General features: G+C 49.9%; 1 protein-coding gene across 1 annotated transcript in view; it reads right to left on the reverse strand.

The window, feature by feature from the left end:
- The window catches only part of TECPR2 (tectonin beta-propeller repeat containing 2), an 88,245-nt gene that overhangs the window by 5,840 nt on the left and 68,706 nt on the right, over positions 1-13,699 (reverse strand). The window lies entirely within an intron of this gene.

Consider the following 13,699-nt stretch of genomic DNA (forward strand, 5'->3'; position numbering starts at 1 on the left):
GCAGGCAAGGAAACCTGCTCTTGCTGAACCCAAGTCCCTCCAGGGGGAAGGTGAGGAGGGCCAGCTCCAGTGCTTCTCAAACTTTAGAGCCCCTGGGACTCATGGGGGGCTTGTTAAAACAGCCATTCCTGGGCTTGGGGCCAGCCCTCCGCATCAGACTTTAGGGCTGGGGCCCAGAAACAACCTTTTAGACAAGTGCCCCAGGTGGCTCTGATTCAGGTGGTCTGAGAAAAATAATGCTGTACACATCTGTAGACGAGGCATGCTACCCTATGCAGCCGACAGGCCTCAGTGCACTATCAAAATCCCGCTGGTGTTTTTATAGAAATGGAAAAGCTGATCCTAAAATTCCTAGAGAATTGCAAGGGATCCCGAACAATGTAAACAATCGTGAGGAAACACATTTGGAACACTCATACGTCTTGATTTCAAAACTATTATGAAGCTACAATAATCAAACAGTGTGGTACTGGCATAAGGGTAGACATATAAATCAACGGAATAGAACTGAGAGTCAAGAAATAAACGCATACAGTCAAGTGATTTTTGACAAGGTTGCCAAGATGATTCAATGAAAAAAGAACAGTCTTTTCAACAAATGGTGATGGAACTACTGGACCTCCATGTGCAAAAAATGGGGTTAGACCCTTACTTCACACCATATACAAAATTAACTTGAAATGGATAAAAAATGCACCTAAGAGCTAAATCTGGCAATGGTTTCTTAGGTGACACCAAAGGCACAAGCAAGAAAAAGAAATAGATAAATTGGACTTCATCAAAATTAAAAACTTTTGGAGCCGGCTGAGTGGCTCAGTTGGTTAAGAGCTCGCTCAAGAGTTTGAGCTCTGAGCAACAGCGGTTCAAGTCCCGGCCTGAGCTGAGCAGCCGCTGAGCTGCCAACAGGTGGCAGGATGGCTCAGCTAAAAAAAACCAAAAACAAAAAAACCCCAAAAACTTTTGTACATCAAAGGACACCATAAAGAAAGTGCAGACACAGCCCACAGAACAAGAGAAAGTATTTCCAAATCTACCTAATAAGGGTCTAGTATACAAAATAAATAAAAAACTCTTAAAATCCAACAACAAAAACACAAACAACAGAATTTCTAAAAGGGCAAAGGACTGGAACAGACCATGTGCACATGAAAAGGCGCACAGCATCCTTAGTCATCAGGGAAATGCAAGTCAAACCCACAGCGAGACACCACCTCACACCCACCAGGGTGACTAGTAAAAAGCAAATGGAAAATAACAAGTTATTGGCGAGGCTGTGAAGAAATAGGAACCCTCGGGACCTGCTGGTGAGAATGTATAATAAAATGGTGTAGGCAATAGTTTAGGGGTTCTCCAAAAGGTTAAACATAGTTACCAGGTGACCCAGAAATCCCACGCCTAGAAATGTACCCAAAGAATGGGAACAGAGGTTGAAACAAAAACTACACAAATGTTCATAGCTGCAACACTCCTCACAATAGCCAAAAGGTGGAAACAACCCAAACGCCCATCAAGCAGTGAATGGATGACAAATCGCGGCACGTGGGTTCCAGAATGGGCAATAAAGCGCGTACCCTACAAAGTGAATCACATGACTTGTTTGGTTTCTCAGGCATATAAAGTTGTGTTTACACTATACTGTCTGTAATCTATTAAGTGTACTATAGCATTACGTCTAAAACAACGTACACGCCTTAATTAAAAATATTTTATTGCTAAAATTTGCTAACCATCACCTATCTGAGCCTTCAGCGAGTTGTAATCTTTTTGCTGGGGAAGGGTATGCCTCGATGTGGATGAAAACAGTATCTGCAAAGCGCAATAAAACGAGGCCCAGAGGCCCACTGCAGGGGAATACCATTCAGCCATAAAACGGAACCAAGGACTGATACTGTCCCAACACGGATGAGCCTTGAAAACATGAAACTGAGTGACAGAAGCCAATCCCGAAAGGCCACATATCCTATGATTCCATCCATATGACACATCCAGGAAAGGGGAATCCACACAGACAGAGACCAGATTAGTGGTGCCAGGGGCTGGGGAGGTGGGGAGAAGGGGGCGCATGGAGAGTGACTGGTACCGGGCAGGACTTCCTTCTAGGGTGGGGGAGATGTTCTGCGAGTAGACAGTGACAAAGGTGGCACGCTACTGCGGCTGCACAATACTGAATGTCACTAGTGGTAGTTTACGTTATGTGTATTTTACCACGTTCTTTTCTTTCTTTTTTTTTTTTTTTTAGCTGAGCCATCCTGCCACCTGTTGGCAGCTCAGCTCAGGCCGGGCATCGAACCGCTGTTGCTCAGAGCTCAAACTCTTGAGCGAGCTCTTAGCCAACTGAGCCACTCGGCCAGCCCCCTATCACGTTCTTTTAACAGAGCAAGTTGACAAGTCTTGGTTGTTGAGTGTGCGACGGCTCTGCAGGGTGTCCTTGTTGGGGAGACTGGGCAAAGCGTGTGGGCGGCTCCATGACTTCTTACAAACACATGTGGATCTGTAATTATCTCAATAAAAATCCCAATTAACAAAAAGAAGTTGGCAGCCTAAATTTTGGCTTATTCATACTCAAAAATTCATAAAAATAATAATAAGAACAAAGGATGCGATTTAGAAAATAGAGTAAGGAATTTAAGATTTAAAAATCATTTGGAAATACTAAAAAGTTATGTTTGGTGTTGGTGTGCTTCCAAAGACAGAAAGCGAGAGCGAGAGCGAGAGCGAGAGCGAGAGCGAGAGCGAGAGCGAGAGCGAGAGAGAGAGCGAGAGCGAGAGCGAGAGCGAGAGAGAGAGAGAGGGAGAGGGGCAGAGACAGACTGAGACAGAGGCAGAGGCAGAGAGGCAGAGAGAAGTGTGCGCACACGTACTGGCTCCTGTTTATTATTAAGTGCCCTTTAAAGATGAGTTACAGGGTGGGTGAAGGGCCGAGGGGGCCACACCCGTTTCTGGAAGTGCCCAGTGATTTAATTACAGCCACCAACTTGCTTTGATATTTACAAATCAAAGGGGCCACTGTGGGCTGTAAGTTTTCCTTACACAAAACCTCATGGGGGGACAGGGGAGGGAACCAAGCTGCTATCTCATGTTCTCAAAAGACAAACGCTCATTACTAATTATGAACAAGAAAAGACCACATTTTATTTATTCCAAGCTACCAGTATTACAGGATAAACCATTACTCTTTCCCATTAATTCAGCGCCTCTCCAGACAGAATTCATTTTATACACTGAGATTTTGACTAGGCGTCGAGTTCAAGTTAAGGAGTGAAGTTTTCACGTGATAGGCTATGTCTAAGCTGCTCTTCCCAAGGCCCTGCAGCTGTGCACATGCTGCCCGCCTGCCCCCGGGGCCCAGGGACTGTTCTGGGGTTGAGGGACTTATCTTAGCTGTCAGGTACGGTGAAAATACTGCTTAGCTTAGATAACATGAGCTCCAAATGTGACAGGTTCTGTGTTTCCTGGATAAGACAAGCTTGTTTTTCAGTTACTGACTCCAATGTTCTCGTCTAGTATGTTTCCTGAAGAATTCCGACTCCAGCCACTAGGTTAGCTGGGTGAGACTACTCACTCCTAGAGTGAGGATTCTGGTGGCTGCAGATATGCGTGGAAGGCTGCAGCTGAGGGTTCTGGTGGTTGTTACCACCTCCGCTGGTGGGGGCTGCAGGCAGGAAAAAGTGTGCACCCCAGAAGCCATCCACCCATTTCACTCAGGTCGCTGTGATCTGATTGGACAAGACAGAGAGCTCCCGGCGGAGGACCCTGCCTGCCTTGTCCAGTGCCTGGCATGGTGCCTAGAGCACTGCAGACTCTGCCTGCTTATCTGGTGTGAAGACAGGAACGTGGACTCAGCCCCTCACTGCGTGCCAGAGTCCGCTCAGGGGCCTCCTAACTGGTGTCCCCACCCACATTGTCCTACCCCAGGCTGCAGACAGAGTGGCTTCGGCCACAGTCCCCACTGCCTGTGGGGTAACCTGGCCTTCTGGCACACCCCCCTCCACAGCAGATGCCACCTCCTTTCTGGCCTTCCGGTCGGGTAGGGCTTGGGTTCTAGGCAAACGGGGCTTCTCTCTCCACGTTCTGATTCCTCTCTGCTCTGCGAGGCCCAGCTCACAAGCTGCCTGCCCATCAGCCTTCTGAAGGACCCCCGGCCCCATCTACGGGCCCGAAGTGGCCCCCAGCCAGGCTCATCCCATAGGCCTCCCCCAGCGCACCCACATCCGACTGCCCTCCAGCGTGGGCAGACTCGGAGGGAACATATCATGCTTTTCATGTTCACAGTCCATAGGGCTCCACGTGTGGTGGGGTTTCACAGAGCCCCTGCTCATGAAGTGCCCATGAAATTGGCACAAGGGACAGCGAGGCCCAGGTAACCCCAAGCAATAATTTGGAGACAGGGGGCAGCAGAACTAAGTCCAGGCTCAAGAGAAAACAATGCCTCTTATAACAAAAACTCTGGCTTTTCTGTTTCAAGGGCTCGCCAAAACAACTGTGGGCTGAAAGGGACTCAGGAGGCCAGCTAAGCCCAACTCCCTCATATTCTAGGTCAACAAACTGACAAAACGGACGCTGAGAGGTGAGGGGACCTGCCCATGCCTAAGCTGAGTCTAGAGCTGACATGTCTGGGGGCTCAGACTGGAGTTCTCCAAACTTCCAGCTGGCTGAAGCTTTATCCTAAGGCACATGTGTGTACGCACAGAACATGTACACACGTACACACACGTACGTACGTACACACACACACACACACACACACACACACACACACCAGCCAGAATGGCAACAAATCCAGGCTAAAAGAAAACAAACAAACACAGGGCATGCTTATCTAGACAGATGATTTTGGTTTGGCCCTTGTGTGAACTTGGATAAGATTCAGCAGGAACATCGCGGGAACACGAGGGGGATTAATCACAGAGCCTGCAAAGCGCCAACACACACCACACTGCAGAGACGCCTCTGGAAACACACCAAGCCCAGCATGCGGGGCCAGCCAGGTGCCAGCCGTGCTTCCCAGACGGCCCTTCTCTCTCCTCCAAGTCACCTTCCTCCCTCCCAGTTTTAAGGAACCTTCAGTCCACCTAACATTTGTGACACATCACTTTTCCTCGAGGCTTCGGGGTCTGCACCACGCACCCCAGTGCTCTGTAGTGACCTCTCGAGCTGCTGAGGTGTGTTGTGGGGTTTGTTTGGTCCTATGTCACCAGGCCCCACGGTGGCTGTACTTTCTGCCTTCTGTTTTCTCCTGTAGCAGATTCTCTTCCAGCTCCTGGTCTAATTTCAGATAAGCTAGAAAACCAGGCAGCAATGTTAGCAGGCCTGTGTTCAAAGTCCCAGCAGGTTCTCAGGGCCAACGGTGAGGAGTTGGGCGGCCTGGGAGACCTGGGCACACAGTGGGACCCCAGGCAGAGCCCCGCCCCCTCAGGCTGTGTCCTCGCCAGAGGGTGAGCCACGTGACCTTGGAGGCCCCCCCTGCCTGGGGTTTCACACTCTGACTCAGGGGTGCACAGGTTCAGGCTGCCCTGGCCTGTGGTTCCGAGTGCTCATGCCGTGCTGACCAGCGGCCTTCGGCTGAGGCTTGTGCACCCTGGCTCTGGGCATCCCGCCAGCTTCCTGGGAGCAATTCTGCTGTCATTTGTTGAACACATCTGGCTTAAGGATAAGATTTTATTTGGAGAATGAGTTCTGCTAAAAGCATTTGCAAACTGCTGACCTAGCTGAGTGAGGCCACCGGATGCTGAGTCCCTCTGCCTCTTCCCTCTCCTAGTCGGCCAACTGCAAAGCCAGAGGTCCTCTCCCCTGGAGACTCTGGCACTGGCTCCACATCTGGTCTGGCTGTGACTGCAGAATCCAGGGAGACACAGCACCTGCTAATTGTAGGGATGTGCTAAAGAAAACGCTCAAAGCAGGTTTCCTGGGCAGCAGTCACACTCTGTCCTTCCTGAGCGGGAGCTGGTGAAGCCGACGGTGACTGCCCTTTTTTAAAAATTTTTATTGTTAGTTTCAGGTGTAAAGAACAATGCAATAGTTATCCTTTTCTCCCTCACACAGAAACAACCCCCCTCCCCCATCTACTGCCCTCCTACCCCCGATATCATGCTTATCTATTACAATTCCACTGACTCCATTCCCACACTCTACTCCACGTCCAGTGACTATATGTATATATAATTATAGTTGACAAACAATATTATTCAACATCAGCTTCAGAAATACAGTGCGGTGGTCAGGCCTCTACACCGACTATGAAGTGGTCTCCCTAACAAGACATGAGTCCATCTGGCCCCCTAAAAAAATATTTACAACATTATTGATTATATTCCCCAGACTGTTACCAATTTGTATTGTCTCATCCCTTCCCCTTCTCCTTCATCCCCACCCCCTCCCAACTAGCAACCCTCAGTTTTTCCTCTGTATCTCTGAGACTATTTCTGTTTACATTTCTCATTTATTCAGTTTTTTAGATTCCACATATAAGTGAGATCATATGGTATCTGTCTTTCTCTGACTGACTTATTTCACTTAGCATAATGTTCTCTAGGTCCGTCCATATCGTTGCGACCACCCTTCTGTCCAGCTGCTGGACGACTGCCTGTGGTCAGCGTCAGGGCTCCAGCACTGCTGGGACACAGGCTGCAGAAACTTGATCCCTGTTGCACTGGCCCCTGGGATTCTCCGCCAGCTCATCACACGGCAGCTGCACAAACGGACAACCCGCGAGGAAGCCCTCCTAGCCGGCTGCTCCAGACAGCGAGGTCCCTGGAGGCGACCTTTCGGCTTTGCTCCTCCGGGGTGGCATGCAGACCCTTCCTGCACACACATGTCAACTGGAACAGGGTCCTCAGGTCTTTGTTTTAACCATGGAATCAATCAGGTGACGAGAGAATTCCTGCAAGCTCAGGCAGCCGGTCTGCACCCTGGTGGCCCGTTACTGAGAACCACAGCCCTCCAGAACAGAAACAAAGGCTTAGGGTCAAATACCCCAGGGAGGGGTAATATTTCCTAGGAACAGGGTCTGAGAAGAGAACGCAACAGCAATTGGTGTTCAAAGAGAGCTACAGGAAAAAAGGCAACATGGGGAAAAAAATCAAGGAAGTGGCAAAAGCAATTTGATTTTCTTCAAAACGGGCTGTTATATCCAACAGCATCAGACACCACTTTGGATCTTGTCGCTTGCCCTGTAGGCAGCAGCACGTGCTCATCAGATAATGTGTAACAGGGAGCCCTGCCAAGGCCCAACGCCACTCAGCCGTTCTGAGGACTGAAAGAAATGGAGAGAGGACGTGGGTGTCCTCTGAGGATCTAGAACCCAGAAGTGTGGGGTTGGAGGGATGACCGACCCGTGACTCTCAGCATTAGGTATGTCCCAATCGCCTGCAGAGCTCTGAAAAACCTAGCACCTTCTGGGCAGGAACAGAATCAACACACACATCTGCCATTCCACTCGCTTCCGAAATGACACTACAGTGAGAAAGAGTTAAAAAAAGGTCCAAAGCTCATGAAGGGAGGATGAGAGGAGAAAACAGCCACACAACTTTGGGAGCTGGAGGGTGGTGCGTGAGAAAAGGACACAGCAAGGGCTGGAAGGGCCAAGCCCTGACTGCAGGCGCTCCCTAGGGAAACAGCCACCAGCCAGGTCAGCACGTGAGGCCTGCGGTCAGCAAGCTCCACCAGCTCCCAGGCTCCCATCAGCCTTGTGTGCTGATGGCCCTTCAGCTAACCAAGACTGCCACCATGTAGAACACAGAAAATGGGTGACTCGGGTGACAGGAAGACCACGCAGGAGAAGAAGCCTTAATACCATGCTAGGGGACAGAAGAAGATCTGACAACTAGAAGAGTAACAGGAGCTTCCAGAAATGAAAACATGATCACAAAACAACCCAAAGGAGGGATCGCAGCATCAAGTCGAGAACATCTTCTAGAAAGTAGGATAAAAGCATAAAGAGATAGGAAACAGCAGAGAAAGAGACGAAAAGTGGAGGCCAGTTTAGGAGGTCCACGGGACAAAAGCATGACCCCAGAAAGAGCAAACAGGGGCTGGCTGAGTGGCTCAGTTGGTTAAGAGCTCGCTCAAGAGTTTGAGCTCTGAGCAACAGCAGTTCAAGTTCCGGCCCGAGCTGAGCAGTCGCTGAGCTGCCAACAGGTGGCAGGATGGCTCAGCTAAAAAAAAAAAAAAGAAAAAAAGAACGGGCAAACAGAAACAGGAGGGGCAGAGGCAGGAGAGAGGCTGCCTACAGGTAACAGGCCGCCGCAGAACAAAGGCCCCGAGCTCGGGACTGAAAGGGCTGCAAGGGCTCGCCAGCACTACGGGTGAAACAGGCACATCACTATCTGTTCTCAGAACACTAGGGAAGAACAGAGAAAAAACAGGTCGAATATCAAGGGTCAGGTATCAGAACGGCTTCAGGCTTCTCAACAGCAACACTGGAAGCCAGGAAGTGATGGAGGATGATCAAAATTCTAAGGAAAATCATTTCCAACTTAGGCTGCTGGATCCAGCCAAGGTCAACAAGGGTGAAAGACTTTTCAGACATGCAATGTCTCCAAAACTTACCTACCATGGACCATTCTCAGGAACCAACTAGAGGATAAACTCCACCCAAACAAAGAAAGAGGAGGACACCAAACCCAGGAGCAAGGGGATCGAACACACAGGGAAGCAAAGGGCGATCCCAGGTGGCAGGGTGACCAGGCCAGACTAGAGCGGCCAAAGCGTCCAGGAGAGATCTCTCTAAAGAAGACACCCTGGAGAGGACACCCAGTGTGTCCAAGTTATGGAGAGGGAATTGGAATAACAGGCAGGGCTGGGGTTGTATGTGTGAGGCCACAGAGAAAGCTAGGTGGAAAAACGAGGCAGTGATCAAGTCCAGGGAAACGGAGTCGCACAGATGAGAAAATGCAGGGAAGTTTGTTCCCTGACTCAGCTGTGAGGCAGGGCGCCCATCACGACTGTGGCTATGGGAGGATGCAGTGAGAAGACAGCCGCAGGGCTGGGGCCGGCCACGGAGGCTCTCTCCTCCTCCTCTTCCAGAGTCAACTGAAATCACCTAGAGCTAGAAGGATCCAGAAATAGCTCCCTAGGCAGTTCTCAGGGATATGAAGCTAAAAGAAAGTGGTTCTCTAGAGAGGGGGCAACAGATGGGGACTTGCAGCATCCTGGGGCACTAGCTGACGCTAACCCATGTACTCACACGTGGGATTGATTAAAATCAAACGGATCTTGGTTCCTTCACTCAAAGTAATGATTTCATCAAATCTGGAAAATTTGCAGCTGTAGTTCTTCAATTGCTTTTCATGTCACCCCTTGCTTTCTCTTTTCCTCCAGGACTTCAATTACATTCGTATTGGGCCATGTGAAGTGGTCCCACACTCACTGACGCTCTGAACCTTTTTTCAGGCTTTTTTCTCTCTGCGTTTGGATGGTTTGTACTGCTGTGTCTTCGAGTTCGCTCATCTTTTCTTCTGCAATGTGTACACTGCCATCGATCTCAGCCAGGGTATTTTTCATCTCAGACATTGCAAATTTTTATCCCTAAGAGTTTGATTTGGGTCTTTTTTTATGGCTCCCATTTTTCTAGTTAACGTGCATACGCTTTTCCCCAGCTTCTAGAACATAAAGGGTAAAGTTGTAACAACGGTTTTAATGCCCTGCCTGTGAATTATACCATCTATATCATGCCTCCCTTCACTGCAGGCGATGTTCCCTGTTTCTTCGCTTGCCTGGTAAGTTCTGCCTGGATGCAAGACGACGTGAATTTCACCTTGGTGCTGGACATTTTTGTAATCTATAAATATTCTTGAGCTTTGTTCTGGGGTGCTGTTAAGTTCCTTAGAAACAGTCTGATCCTTCCTTCTGGGTCTTGCTCGCAAGCTCAGGTCAGCATGACCAAAATTGCATTTAGTATAGGGCTACTTCTGCCCCCTAACTGAGGCATATAACCCAGTTAGGAAGTGGTAGGACAGGAGAGTCCCCACTCTGGATGGTGGGATCAAGAACTAGTCCTGGCCCTGGCTGAGCTCTGGGGCACGTTCCCTCCAATCCTTTCAGGTGGTTCTCTGACAGGCTTGGGGCAGCTCCCTCCCCCACGTGCTCATCTGCACGCAGCTGAAACCTCTTGGGACCCTTTGAGGCTCTCTGGTACTCTCCTTACAAGTTCCTGCATCCTTGGCCTCCCCAGGTTCCCATCCCTATCTTGAAACTCAAGGCGCCGGCTGGGCTCTGCCAGCCCCTGTCTGGGGTCAACCCCCCTGCCACGGCCTGGAAATTACAGAGTTCACCTCATGTTTCCTGTTTGGTGTCCAATATCTTGAAAACCACTGTTTCATATATTTTGTCTGGATTTTCAGTTGTTTCAGGCAGGAGGGTAAGTCTGGTCCCTGTTACTCTGTCTTGGCTGGAATCAGAAGTTCATTTAGTTTAACTAGTCTAAAGCTTCAGATTCCACATCCATGTGATGAGCCCTACTGTGTGCATGGATCATGCTAGGTATCTTACATATATCATCTATTATAATATTATAACTTAAGAGGGCTCCTTAGAGATGTCAACTATTAGTCTTGCCAGGAGAGCACCGTGTGAAGGACACAGCATTCAAGCACTTTCAGTTTCATAGACATCAGTCTGCGTGCTAGGCGCAGGGGTGTGACACAGTGTGAGCACGTGTGCAGGACACTAACTAGAGTCGATGGTGCTCTCTGCTCCCTGCTGGCGGAAACGGAGATTTCAGAGGGGGGAGAAGCATTATTATGCCCAACTGAATTGGGCCCCATAAGTCCTTGCTCTTGGGGGTACATTTTCCCTCCATTTTATATGGACAAAACGTATTTTGGAAGGGATATTTTAGGTTGTTTTTTTTTTGCTATCCTGAATCTGCTGGAAAGTAGAGGAGGTGACTTAACCTTTACTATGAGTTTTCTTTGTGCCAGATACTTTATATACTCGTACATTATTGAGCCCCCCAATTTTATGATGAAAATTGTAAAACATACAAAATGTTGAATATTACAGGGAACACCCACATACCCACTACCGATAATGTTTTCCCTTACTTACCTTTTCATCTATCTATCCATCTGTTTATCCACCCATCCACCCATCTTAATTTTGAATGCACCTCAAAGTAAGTTGCAGACATCACTACAGGTTCTCCTAAATGCTTCAACATGTGAATCACTAACTAGAGCTCAGTATCTGTTTACTGATTTTTCTTGAGGTCATGTTCACATCCAGTAATTGTATAGATTGCAGGTATGCTGTGCCTGAGTCTCGACAAATCGTCACCCCTGGGAAGCAGCCTCGTGCCCCAACAGCCTACCCTGACCCAGGCAACCACGGATCTGATTTCTGCAAAGATACGTTTTGCTTGACCTGTTCTAGAATCTCATGTAACTGGAGCCACACAAGATGACTTTTATATAACAAGCTTCTTTCCCCAGGGTGATGGCTGTGGGACTCCCCTTTCTATCCTGTTTATCTGCTGCCTCCCATCACCATGCCTACAGCACAGAACTGGAGGCCGAGGGTCCCGGGACTGGTGGCACCATGGGCCTCCAGGTAGTTCAGGTTTGGACCAGCCGTTTGGTGCTGCAGCCGCATCTTCCTCACACTCCACAGCAGCTCCCAGAGGCAGGGTCTGGCTTGGGGGGACCCGTTTGGGATCTGGTCTTCCATCCCAGGCAGCCTTTCCTGCATTGGGCCGTGGGCTGACTCATATGAGATCTTCCCTTGCAGGAGCAGAGGCATTTCGTGGAGGAACTTCCCTTGCAGGAACATGCCACCTTGCTTCTCAAATAAAAAAGCCTGCAGTTTTATGATCCAGACCAGCACAGCTATATGGCCTGTAAGACCTGGTGGCCCTTGGCCACCAGTGCTGAGTGTGGCCCCTGTGCTGACCCTCATTCAAGGCACTGGGCTCAAATGCTGAGGCAGGGCCTGCTGACTGCTATTAACTAGCTGGCTGGGGCCACCCGTTTGCTTCCCAGACCACAGGGGAAGGGGCATTTCTGCTTCACCTGCATTTGTTGGTAAAGATGAGGCTGACAAGGACAGAAAGAGCCCGAGAGCAAAGCTCCAGAGCTCTGATGACATCAGTGTGCTGTGCCCATGCCTGTCCCTGAGGCACCTCCATCCCACGAGATGACCACAGTAATTACAGGGTGGCCCACCCGCCACACCCCTCAGCTGGCACCCTTCCTCCTGCCCTTGACGCTGAAGCCCCAGGGCTGCACTGTCCAGTGTGAGCCACACATGGCTCCTCCATGTGAGGGGACTTGAGGTGAGGCCCAGCCCCATCCCGGGGGTCCCCCCATAGCACCTGTCTCCCCCTCTTCTCACCGGCCCTTCCGCTTTCAGAGGGAATTGTGTCACAAACTCCCAGCAGGCTACTTTCCTAAAACTCAGTCTGACCAGGCCGCTCGGCCCGGCTTCAAGCTTTGTAGTGGCCCTGCCCTGGCCCAGGCTACCTGTGAGCCCCTCTGCCCTGGCAGGATGCTGCCACTCTGGTCACTGCTCATGCATCACAGTTCCTTGGGCTAGGGATGCCCTTTCGTCCTGTCTGCCCACCACACTCCTGCTCAGCCTTCATGCTCTGGCAGCACACCACCTCCGTGGGAACCATCTGACCCCTCCCACCCCAGGCCCCGGCAGCACCCCCCTCCCCAGCTCGCTCCCATTGCCGCTCTGTGGGCATGGGGCTGGGCCTTGTGCTTTAAGATCCAGTGGTTTGTATAAGGGTCGCTAGAGTAGCCACAAGCATCCCCTGGATGGGACTGCCCTGCACCACGTGGCCTGGAGGCCTGGCCCAGCCACCAACCTCCCCGAGCCGAGAACTGCTTTCACCAGGTCACACTCTCCTCACCTAGAATGAGGTGGTGAGGTCACGTGTTCTCCAAAGTCTAAAATCCTTTGTGTGTGCGCAGGAATGTGCGAGGGCAGACCCACAGGGGTTCAGGTTTACATGGGCTGGGAGTGTGGGAAGAGCTGTCCTGGCACGACGGGCTGCAGCTGACCCACAAAGTTTGGGTCCTTTGTAAACTATACCTGTTTTTCCTCTCTGACTATAAAAAAAAAATCCTGCCCATTTTCAGAGTACACTGTGAGCAAAGTAAGAATAGATGCCACGTAGGTGTGTGTGAGGGGCCCTGGGCGTTGCACACACATCAGCCTTCATCCCGGCTACAGCCGGGAGGACAGATTATGCTCAGGCTCCACACAGGAAGGCCTGGGAACGTTTCTGCTAAGCGGCAAAGGCCAGCTCCAAAGCTACCGAAGCCACCACTCCACTGGGAACAACTTTCCTCATCAGCCTTTGCCAAACGTGATCTGAAAGGGCCTTTCAAAGCCCATCCTTAATGATGGACAGTAACTGCTGTGATAACGGCTGGCGGACTCTAACGGCGGCACACACACCTGTTTCACCACCCTGGGTCAGGTTTGCACTGTTATAACCAGTGTAACAGCACATAGCTTTGCGAACATTTCTGGTCATTTTCTAAGACTGGTTCTTCTTGGAAGATTATTCAGAATTATAAACTACTTTTTCTATAACGAATATTTTAATTGCAAGGTAGTCAGAAACAGAGGTAAACTAAAGGGAGGAAAAACAATCAGCCATAATCGCACCACCCAATCACAACTACTATTACCACTTTGCTGTGTATCTTCACAGGCTTTCCCAACGTACACTACTTTCTACACAAAAACAGGA

The sequence above is a fragment of the Hipposideros armiger genome, unplaced genomic scaffold (assembly GCF_001890085.2).
Source record: "Hipposideros armiger isolate ML-2016 unplaced genomic scaffold, ASM189008v1 scaffold_43, whole genome shotgun sequence".
Classification (NCBI taxonomy): Eukaryota; Metazoa; Chordata; class Mammalia; order Chiroptera; family Hipposideridae; genus Hipposideros; species Hipposideros armiger.